Below are 12,576 nucleotides of genomic sequence, written 5' to 3'. Positions count from 1 at the left end.
TCTGTCCATTTACGTGTGTGTGTGCGTGTGTGTGTGTATGTATATACATACACACACATATAAGCATACACAAGTACACATATATACCTACATATATAATATGCACATACATACCGATACACACACACACACACACACACACACACACACACACACACACACACACACACACATATATATATATTCCATCTACTACCTTAATACTGAAAAAGGTCTCATGAATTAAAAGTATCATCTTTCCATGCAGGAATGTAAACAGTTCAACTTTAATGAGTTCCTTAAGACTTCTCTTTCCTCTTCATCTTTCAATGTTTCTCTTGATTCTTGTCTGTGAGAGTCAAATTTTCTATTCTGCCATGGTCTTTTAAAGAAGAATGCTTGGAAGTCCTCTATTTCATTGAAATAACATTTTTTCTCCTGAACTATTTTGCTCAGTTTTGCTGCGTAGGTGACTCTTGGTCTTAATCCTATTTCCTTTGACATCTGGAATATCATGTAACAAGCCCTTTGATCCCACAGAGTACAAGCTGCTAAACTCTGTGTTATCCTGATTGTATTGCCACAATACTCGAATTGTTTCTTTCTGACTGCTTGTAATATTTTCTCCTTCACCTGGGAACTCTGAAATTTGGCTACAATATTCCAAGGAGTTTTCCTTTTCGGTTCTCTTTCAGGACGTGACCAGTGAATTCTTTCCATTTCTGTTTTACCCTCTGGTTCTAATATATCAGGGTAGTTTTCCTTGGTAATTTCTTGGAAGATGATGTCTAGGCTCTTTTTTTGATCATGGTTTTTAGGTAGACCAATAATTTTTAAATTGTCTCTCCTGGATCCCTTTTCCAAGTCAGTTGTTTTTCCAATGAGATATTTCACATTGTCTTCCATATTCTTTTGGTTATATTTCATAATTTCTTGGTTTTTCATAAAGTCATTAGCTTCCATCTGTTCCATTCTTACTTTGAAAGAACTATTTTCTTCAGTGAGCTTTTGAAGTTCTTTTTCCATTTGGCTACTTCTGCTTTTTAAAGAATGTTTCTCCTCATTGGCTTTTTGGACCTCTTTTGCCAGTTGAGTTAGCCTATTTTTAAAGACATTATTTAATTATATATTATATATGTTATAATATTATTTTCTTCAATATTTTTTAGGGTCTCCTTTAGCAAGCTATTGACTTGCCTTTTCTGATTTTCTTGCATTGCTCTCATTTCTCTTCCCAATTTTTTCTCCACCTCTCTTATGTGATTTTCAAAGTGCTTTTGAACTCTTCCATGGCCTGGGACAAAAGGCATAAAACGCATAAAAATTTTTGCATAAAAATGCAAAAATTGCATTTTTATTTAGCTGATTTTGAATGCAGAAGCCTTGAATTTTATGTCATCTTCTGTGGGTAAACATTGTTCTTCCTCACCTGAAAGGATTGGAGAGAATACCTATTCACCAAGAAAACAACCTGATGTAATCTTATTTTTTTCCCTTTTTTGGGCATTTCCCAAACTAGTTACTTGACTTTTGGATCCTGTGTCAAGAACTGGGTATTCTCTGGGAGCCTGTAAGTTCTCAGTTCCTCCAAGGTGGTACAATCAAGGGAGAGGAGTTTACTCTCTGGTCTGGCTGGTGGCTGAGGTTCAGATCAGCAGCTTAATTCCCCCAGGGGCTTTATCCAGAAATTGAAGCCAGCAGCAGCCTGCCTGACCACTGTATTGGTGGCGGCCCATTGCTGCTGCCGCCACTGCTGGGGCCACTGCCTGGAGCTGGGGCTAAAGGAGAACCCTGCTCCCTTTTCATCGAGGTAAAAAAGCTCTCTCACTGACCTTTGAAGCTGCCTTTGGCGCCTATGGGTTGAGGGATCTGTGAACCACCGTTGCTCCTGGGGATTCTGCCCCCAAGGCCTGCTCACATCCTCCTCCTGGCGTCTTGCTGCCAAGGGTGGGCTGGGCTCCACTCTGCATCCCGGTGAGACACACCTTTCCTGTCTGCCTTCCAGGTCACCCTGGGCTGGAAATTTCCTCCGCTCCATCATTCTGCAGCTTCTGCTGCTCTAGAATTTGTTGAAAGTCTTTCTTTACAGGTATTTTATGGGTTGTGGGGGAAGAGCTCGAGTATGTGTGTCTTTCTACTCTACCATCATGGCTCCACCCCTGAATTAATTTATGAATGTATGAAATAGTCTTATGCCATGGAAGAGCTCAAAAAAGATTTTGAAAATCCTGTAAGAAAAGTATAGGAAAAATTGTGAAGTGAAATGAGAGTGGTACAAGAAAATAATGAGAAAATAAGCCAACAGTTTGCTAAAGAAAACTCCCAAAATGCTGAAGAAATATCTTTAAAATTAATCTATCCCAAATTATCAAGGATCTCCAAAATTCTAATGAGAAGAATATCACAGTATCAGGATGGGTCAAATCGAAATAGTGATCCAAAAGCTCACTTAAGAAAATTATTCCTCAATAATTACAATGGAGCAAATGGAAGCTAATGACCCCCTGAGAACTAGATAAATTACAAAACAAAACCAAAAGAGTTAAAAACAAGACAGTATAAAATACTGCATAAGAAAAACAGCTGATCTGGAAAATGGATGCAGGAGAGATAACTTAAAAATACTGAATTACTTGAAAGCCATGTTAAAAAAATGAAGATCCTACTTACCATGTTTCAAGAAATTATCAAGGAAACCTTCCCTGATATTCTAGATCTGGAGGGTCAAATAGGAATGGATAGAATCCACTGATTACTTCTTGCAATAGATACCAAAAAGAAAACTCTTAAGAATATTGTAGACAAATTCCAGAGTGCAAAGGCCAAGGAGAAAATACCACAAGCTGCCAGAAAGAAACAATTTAAGTATTGTGGAAATACAATCAGGATGACAGAAGATTTATCACCTTCCATGCTAAGTGATCACATGGATTACAATATGATATGCCACAGGTCAAAGGGCCTAAGATTAAAAGCAAGAATAAACTGCAGAGTAAAACTGAGTATAACACTTCAGGAGGGAAAATGGAACTTCAATAAAATAGAGGACTTTCAACATTCTTGTTGAAAAGATGAGAACTGAAAAAAATTTTGATTTTCAAGTACAAGAATTAAGATGAACATGAAAAGGTTAACAGGAAAGAGAAAACATAAGGGACTTATTAAAGTTGAACTGCTTACATTCCTACATGGAAAGATGATATTTCTAACTCATGAGACCTTTCTCAATATCAGGATAGTTGAAGGTGGAATGTGTGTGTTTGGAGGCGGGGGGGGGGAGGCTTGTGTGTGTATGTGTAACATATATAGAAAATGGGGAACAGAAATCTATGTTGCCCTACAGTAAAATAGAAGAGATGATGATGAGGGGTTGATAGAAGGGAGGGCATACTGGAGCAAAGGGTAATCAGAATACATACTGTCCTGGGATAGTGTGAGGGGAGGTGGGGAGAAAAATTGAAATTCAAAATTTTGTGGAAATGAGTGCTGAAAACTGAAAATAAATAACATTTTAAAAGCAAAGAAAGTGGAAGATAATTTGTTATGTTTCAAACATATCACATTTTAGATCACTCCAATATATTCAGATTGATATATCCAATAGGCTATTGATGATGTGAGAATAGAGCTGAAGAGGAATGTGAGGTCCAATATTAAGTTAGAGGTTAAGCTAAGCAGATCTGAGAATTGTTAGCATCATGCTGATGAAGGCACCAAAGGGAATGAAATAAAGGGAAAAGAAAAGAGTGTCCAGGGCAGACTGTTGGGGGTCTTCTGTATTTATTGAGTATAACCTGGAAAAACATTGAGAAAAGGAGGTTTCAAAGGGAGTAGTCATGTAGGCAGGGGAAGAACCATGGGTGTCATGAAATTCAAGAAAGAAATGAATATGCAAGGAAAGAGGGTGATTGTTAGTGCCAAAAATTTAAGAGGTCAAGAATGATGGGAATTAAGAAAAATAGGCTTTACATATGACAACTAAGAAGTCATTGATGATTTTTAAGAAAATAATTTTAATTGAATAATTGGGTCACAAAGAATAAGAATAGAGTGAGGAAAGAAAAGTGTAATTATCCCATGTACATGGGTTTCTCAAGTAATTGAGCACTGAAACAGATGAGTTTTATATGATGATAGTTTATGAGCATATCCATATTCAATGAAATTTATTATTATTTTTATTATTATTATTATTACTAAAGTGTTAAATGGGGGGAGTAAATAAAGCTGGAAGTTATATAAGGAAGGATTGGTAAAAACAGAAGAATTTAGGGCATTTGAGAGTAATGGATAGCATCTAGTTGAAATTCTATACTAACAGTGCCAGAGGAGGAGAGAGAGATAGTGTAAACAGAGTAAAAGTGATGGCCCAGGAAAGAACTGAGAGGTGAAATTATTGAAACCTACGATTAGAATAGAAAAAGATTAGGGATCATAAGACAGAAGGAGAGATTGGATGATAAAAGATTATGATCAGATTAAGGAATTTCAAAAAAAGAAATAGCATGAAACACTTGTGGGTGATGGCAAAATCAAGAGTAATACCATTTACATATTTAGTCAATACTCAGTGGACTAGCAGTACATCATGAGAACTAAGTAATTTGAGTGATCAGGAAATCATGGTGCTTGAGGGATTAGTATTATTCCTCTTGCAGTACCCTATTATTAAGGGATGAGATGAGGCAGAGAAGAAAAAATAAGGTTAAGCAGGCCCTGAATTCCTTTAGGAAGCATCACCCGTGCCCTAGGCATGGGTAGATAGTGACTACATTGAACATGATTGGGTGATAAATTTTAATTGAATAAATCTCAAAGGAGAATGAGTTACTGAAAGATGGTGTATAGGAAGAATGTAGAAGTGGCAATGAAAAGAGGTATGGTATAGAAGTGGTGGGGGGTTTAGGTCTAACTACTATGTGACAAATGGAGCTAGGAACTGATGATACAAAGCTACTGAGCTTGCATTCTCTTGAGTGGAGACACATATCTGTGCAAGTATATGAAACATATAGACAAAACAAATCAAGATAATTCAGGGAATAGGCAGACAGGGGAATCTAAAAAGGGTTCAGGTCTAAGGTAGTGATTGGGATGAGAAAGAACATTCATCTTATATTATTTGAAAATTAACTAAAGGAACTGAGGATGTTTAGGCCAGAGAACAGAAAACTTAGTGTGAGGGTGTAAAAGGGGAAAGAATGTTGTTTTCAAATATCTGAAGGGATATGTTGTGTATGAGAACTGTGCCATATTTTTTGTTGGCCCCAAAAGGTAGTGTTAGGTACAATGAAGAGAAATTAAAATAAGGCATTTTCAATTCAATTTCAAGAATGTTGCCTATTTGGATTCACCAAAATATAGGGTGCTAGAAGTTATTGGCTCTCTTTAGAAAGCTTCAAGTAGGACAAGATCAGGGAACTACTTATTTTTCTTCTTCTCCATTTCTTTCTCCTCCTCCTTTTCCTCCTCCTCCTCTTTCTTCTTCTTCATTGGGGTGAGTTGACTACACAGCTTCAGAAAATCATTCTACTACTGAAATTTGGTGTCTCTAAAATATTTCTGAGGAAGAAAAAGAATAACATAATGACACTATGTCGATAATAGTGGGAACTGACAGTTGGTATATTAGTTTTGGATATTTTTAGCACCAAGAGACATATAAATACACACAAACACACACAGATGCACAAAAAGCCATTTTGTCCAATGTGAATACTTAATCGTCAAGAACCCAATATCCAGATCTACTCAGGAAGGAAAAACCAGTTTAGCCTTAAGGACAACTGCTGAAATTGATTAGACTTTAGTAATATCTCTAGCTCAGTCCACTGAGAGGTGGGAAATTCTTCCCTTGTACTTATTAACACTTCCATGTTTGAAACTGAATCATATATTCCATGGATATCACTATCCTTTGGAAAACAGTTCTTATAATCAGACTTTCCTAATGGAATTCTTTATGTCAGTATTTCTAAGTGAATAGATGAAAAGGTTGAACATAGAAGCAAAGATTGTGTAAAAGAGGGCAAACACCTTATCCTCACTGAGAGAATTGCCAGTAGGGACATAGGTGAAGATGAGGGGCACAAAGAACATGATGACTACAGTCATGTGTGATCCATACGTGGAGAGGGCCTTTTGCCAACCCTCTGAGGGGTGAGTGCTCAAGGGTGGTCAGGATAATGATATAAGAAATAAGCAAGGAAATGAAGGTCAAAATACACAGCATCCCAGTATTATGAATTAATATGATAATAAGCAAGAAAGTATCTGTGCAGGCCAGCTTTAACAGAGGAAACACATCACAGAAATAATGGTCTATTTTATTGGGGCCACAGAAAGGAAGCTGACCAGTAATCAATACTTGCATGATTAAATGGAGAAGTGACCCTATGCAAGAGGTCAACATGATAAGATGGTATACCTGTTTACTCATGATGACCATATAATACAATGGCTTGTAGATGGTGACATAGTGATCAAAGATCATTGCCACCAGGATGAAGAGCTCTGTGCTACCAAAGAAATGAGCATAAAACATCTGGATCTTACAGTTTTTATAGGAGATGGTTGTTCTCTGAGCCAATAAATCTGCAATCGTTTTGGAGCAACTGTGGAGGTGAAACAGACATCCATGAAGGATGAGTAACTGAGGAAAAAGTACATGGGCTGTTCACTGAGTTGACTAAGTCTGATAGTAGTCAGGATGAAGAGATTTCCTATCAAAATCACAAAATAGCAACATGGAAAGAAAATAAAACTGATGTTCTGGACCTCTTAATTATTTAATAGACACAGCAAGATAAATTCAGTAATGTTATTTCTATTCCCCATGACTTCACCACTGAGATGAGTGTATAGAGAAAAGTTAGTACATCTAAAACTAGAAAAATCATGAATAATATTAGTTATTTATCAAATAATACCAATGATAATCTAAAATTACCCCCACTAAGAACAAGGAGAACATGACACCTATTAAGTTCTTGGCTCAATTTTAATAATGTTAGTCAATGAACATTACTTAAGTGCACACTGTGTTCCCAAGGAAGATATTAAACGCCAGAATTACACAGAAAGGCAAAAATATGACCCACGCCTTTCTTCTTCTTTTTTATTATTAAACCTTGAATACTCAAGAAGAAAAAAATGCAGAGGGTGGAGCTAAGATGCCAGAGTGAGAGCAGCTACTCACCTAAGCTCTTAGACAAACTCCATTGGATACCTCTAAAAAGAGAATCTGACCAAATTTTGGAGGTGCAGAATACAATAGGAGACACACTGTGACAGATTCACAGACCAGGACAGACTAGAAGATTGATGGGAAGGATGTGTTCTGCAGGAGTGAGCACACAGTGCAGTGCGTCCTGCGTGGCACAGCCAAGCAGGAAACCCCTGGAGTGGCCTGAGGCAGTGGCAGCACAGTGGAACAGCAGAGTGGCAGCCCAGGGAAGAAGACCAGAAGGAACCAAGCGAGTGACAGCTGCTGAAGCCTAGGGATCAGCAACAGCCGCTCCTGAGACATTCAGCCCACAGACTAATCCTCTGTAAATCACCTACTTGAACTTCCAGGAGCCAAAATGCAAAGTGATCAGTAAATGCTGCCTCCCCCTCCCCTTTTAGTTCTTGAAAGAACCATAAAATATTTCCCCAGAAAAATCCTGGATCAGTGGGATCAGCGGAAGGGGTAAACAGTCTCATAGCACCTGAGGCTAGGAAAATAGCAAGGGAATAATCGCCTTACTGTGGCTAAGGAGCAGAGCTGTCCCAGACAACCAGAGTTCCAGGAGTGTGGAGTCTCTTCCTAGGACCTAGGTTTGCCTAAGTGGTCCAGGGGAAAGGGGAAGACAGCCAGGATCACAAAGCACTGAGCTTACCTTTACTCTAACGCAGCTGAGGAGATCTCCCAGGACCAGACCACTCCTCCCCCACACTTAACAAGCTAGCCCCAGGACTAATCCTGGGGAAACAAACAGATTTCCCCTGCCTTTGCTTTCTGCCACCAACCAGTTCAGCACCAAGTTCTTTAGAGTCTAGCTGATAGAACCAGAGGCCACAACACACAAAGCATCACCATCATGAGCAAGAAGCAAAGGAGGAAAGAAAAGATCACAGAATCTTCCTATGGGGACAAGGACCAAAACACGAATAACAAAGAGGTCAGTATTGAGACTATACTCCCATCTGAAACTTCAGAAGGAACTATGAACTGCTTGCATGCAAAGAGAGCACTCCTGGAACAGCTGAAGAAGGAAATAGAGGAAAAAAATGTCCAATGATTTTACAAGTGTGAAAAAAGAATTCAATGAAGAGAACAGCTCGTTAAAAAGGAAAATTGAACAAATGGAAAATGAAACACAAAACCTAACTGGGAAAATCGGACAAATGGAAAAGGAAGTAAAAAACCTAACTGGAAAAACTGAACAAATGGAAAAGGAAGAAAAAAAAAACAACTGGAGAAAATAATTCCTTGAAAGGAATAATTGGACAGATGGAAAAAGAGATGCAAAAGTTACATGAAGAAAATGTTTTGATGACAATTAGAAATGGACAAGTAGAAGCTAATGACTCTATGAGACATCAAGAATCAATCATACTATTCCAAAGAATGAAAAGATAGAAGAAAATGTAAAATATCTAACTGGAAAAACGGCTGACCTAGAAAATAGATCCAGGAGAGAAAATTTAAGAATAATTGGCCTACCAAAAAGCCATGAAGAAAAAAAGTGTCTGGAAAATAACTTCCAAGGAATCATCAAGGAAAACTGACCAGAAGTGGGAGATCCAGAGGGCAAAATACTCATCAAAAGACTACATCGTGCACCTCCTGAAAGGGACCCCAAACTAAACACACCAAGAAATATTGTTGCCAAATTACAGAAATGTCAAGTGAAGGAGAAAATACTATAGGCAACTGGAAAGAAACAATTCAGATATAGTGGAGCTACAGTCAGGATCACACAGGACCTTACAAGTTCTACATTAAAAGGTCAAAGAAATTTAAATATGATATCTTGCAAGGCAAAGGAGCTGGCACTACAATGAAGGAACAATTACCCAGCAGAGTTCAGCATAACATTTCAGGCAAGCAGATGAACATTCAGTGAAATAAGGGATTTCCAAACCTTCCTGATAAAAAGACCAGAACTCAACAGAAATTTTGATCTTCAAACGCAGAACTCAAGACGAGTATAAAAAGGTAAACAGGGGAAAAGAAACTTGCTATTCAATTTGGGCAAATTGTTTACCTCTCTGTAAGAAAAAACAATACTCTTTAATCTTGAGAATTGTATATCTAATATGAAATATAAAATTGATATTCAGAGATAGAGGCAATGGGTATAAAGTAAATTATGGGATGATAACAATGTGATTTAATCATGTGAAGGGATTGTAATAGGAGATGTGAAAAGGAGGCAGAAAAAGGTAAATTACATTACAGAAAGAAGTACAAAATCATATTACAGGAGAGAGAAAAAGGGGAGGGAGAGAAGCATTGCTTGAGAGGTACTCTGATCTGATTTGTTTCAAGGAGGGAACAACAAACTTAATTAAGTATATAAATGTAACTAGCTCTGTATGCAGTAGGAGGAGAAGGAAGAAAGGAAGGGGAGGGGAGGCTAAAAGGGAGGGAAGAAGTAGTAAGGGTAAAGGGCAGTCAAAGGTAGGGGGGCTGAAAGAAGGGAAGACTGAGGGAAGTGGGGATAAAAACTTAAAACTTTTGTGGAGGGGAAGGGAGAACTAAAAGTACAAGTAGTAGGAAAGAGGAGAGAGGGAAAGACATAGATAGTAATCATAACTGTGAATGTGAATGGGATGAATTCTCCTGAAAAACAGAGATGGATAGCAGAATGAATTAAAAGCCATATTCCAACAATATGTTGTTTACAAGAAACTCATTTGAAATGGGGTGATACACACAGGGTAGAGGTAAAAGGTGGAAGCAGAATATATTATGCTTCGGCTGACATGAGAAAAGCAGGGGTAGCTATCGCAATCTCAGACAAAACAAAAGCAGAAAGAGATTTAATCAAAAGAGATAAGGAAGAAAAGTATATCCTGCTAAAGGAACCATGGAAAATAAAGCAATATCATGACAAGACATATATGCTCCAAGTGATATAGCATCCAAATTCTTAGAGGAGAAGTTAAGGAAGTTACAGGAAGAAATAGACAGCAAAACTATACTAGAGGGGGACCTCAACCTCCCCCTCTCCAAACTTGATAAATCTAACCCTAAAATAAAAAAGAAAAAAGTTAAGCAGGTGAATAAAACTCTGGAAAAGGTAGACATGATAGATCTCTGGAGAAAATTGATTGGGGAGATAAAGGAATATACCTTCTTCTCAGTGGTACATGGTACATATACAAAAGTTGACCTTGTACTAGGGCATAAAACCCTCACAATACACTGTAGAAAGGCAGAGGTATCCAATGCATCCTTCTCAGATCATAATGCAATAAAAGTCACATACAATAAAATGTCATGGAAACACAGATCAAAAATTTATTGGAAACTAAATAATCTAATCCTAAAGGAGTGAGTTAAATAACAAATCATAGAAACAATCAACAACTTCATTCAAGAGAACAATAATGAAACAACCTACCAAATCATGTGGGATACTGGAAAAGGAGTTCTTAGGGGAAGCTTTATATTTTTGAATGCCTACATGAATACAATAGAGAGAGAGGAGATCAATGACTTGGGCATGCAACTGAAAAAGCTTGAAAAAGAAGAAATTGAAAATCCCCAAGTAAATACCAAAGTAGAAATACTGAATACCAAAGGAGAGATTAATAAAATTGAAATTAAGAAAACCATTGAATTAATAAATAAAGCGTTGGCTTTATGAAAAAAAAAACAATAAAATTGATAAACCTTTGGTCAATTTCATTTAAAAAAAGAAAGAAAATCAAATTACCAATATCAAAAATGAAAGGGTTGAACTCACCTCCAATGAGGAGGAAATTAAAACAGTAACTAGAAATTACTTTGCCCAACTTTATGCCCATAAATTTGACAATGTAAATGAGATGGATGATTATTTTAAAAGATATAAATTGCCCAGATCATCAGAACAGGAAGTTGAATACTTAAATAACCCCATCTCAGGAAAAGGAATTGAATAATCCATCAATGAACTACCTAGGAAAAAATCTCCAGGGCCAGATGGATTTATAAGTGACTTCTATCAAACACTGAAAAAATAGTTAATTCCAATACTGTGTAGACTATTTGGTAACATTGGGGAAGAAAGAGTCCTCCCAAATTCTTTTTATGACACAAATATGATTTTGATACCTGGACCAGGAAGGGACAAAACAGAGAAAAAAAATTATAGACCAATCCCTTTAATGAATATAGATGCTAAAATTTAAAATAAGATTTAGCAAAAAGAATGCAGCAACTTATCATGAAAATAATGCATTATGATCAGGTAAGATTCATACCAGGAATGCAGTGCTGGTTCAAATTCAGGAAAATTATTGGCGTTGTCGATAATATCAACAAGAAAACTAACAGAAACCACATGATCATCTCAATAGATGCAGAAAAAGCTTTTGACAAACTAAAGAAGAGAGAGAAAGCATTATGAAGTCCAAAATGGATCATTTTGATACATTAAACTGAAAAGTTTTTGCACAACCAAACCAATGGAAACAAGATTAGGAGTGAAAAAGAAAACTGGGAAAGGATTTTTGCAACTAGTGTTTGTGATAAAGGCCTCATTTCTAAAATATATAGAGAACTGATTCAAATATACAAGAATATAAGTCATTCTCCAATTTTTAAATGATCAACAGATATAAACAGGCAGTTTTCAGAGGAAGAAATTAAAGATATCTATAATCATATGAAAAAATGCTCTAAATCACTATTGATTAGATAGATGCAAATCAAAACAACTCTGAGATACCCCATCATACCTATCAGATTGGCTAACATGACAGAACAGTTGGATAATAAATGTTGGAGAAGATTTGTGAGAGTTGGAATACTAATTCATTGTTAATGGAGCTGTAAGCTGATCCAACCTTTCTGGAAAGCAATTTGGAAATATACCCAAAGGGCTACAAAAATGTACACACCCTTTGACCCAGCAATAGCATTTTTAGGACTTTATCCCCAAGAGATCAAAAAGTGGGAAAGGTTTCCACATGTGCAAAAATGTTTATAGCAGCCCTCTTTGTGGTGGTCAAAAACTGGAAATCAAAGGGATGCCCATTAATTGGGGAATGGCTGAATAAATTATGTTATAGGAATGTAATAGAATACTATTGTGCTATAAGAAATGATGAACAAGAATACTTCATAGAGGCCTGTATAGACTTATATGATCTGATGTTGAGTGAAAGGGGCAGAACCAGAAGAACTTTGTGCACAGCAACGACCACAGTATGCGAGAGGTTTTCTGGAAGACTTGGAAGTTCATTGAAATGCAAGGACGCAAAAAAATTCCCAATGGTCTCTGAAGACAAAACGCCTTCCATACCCAGAGAAAGAACTTTGGAATTCAATCGCAGAATGTAGCAGATCATTATCTTTTGTTTTATCTTTTGGTTTGTTTTATCATTTCTCCCATTCATTTT

General features: G+C 37.0%; 1 pseudogene; it reads right to left on the bottom strand.

The window, feature by feature from the left end:
• Positions 1 to 5,916: 5,916 nt before the first annotated feature.
• LOC140516837 (olfactory receptor 4P4-like) lies at positions 5,917 to 6,816 on the bottom strand (annotated as a pseudogene).
• Positions 6,817 to 12,576: the final 5,760 nt, after the last annotated feature.

Source organism: Notamacropus eugenii, chromosome Y, assembly GCF_028372415.1.
Source record: "Notamacropus eugenii isolate mMacEug1 chromosome Y, mMacEug1.pri_v2, whole genome shotgun sequence".
Classification (NCBI taxonomy): Eukaryota; Metazoa; Chordata; class Mammalia; order Diprotodontia; family Macropodidae; genus Notamacropus; species Notamacropus eugenii.
Note: the sequence above shows the minus strand (reverse complement) of the source record. Positions and strands in the feature narration are given on the sequence as shown.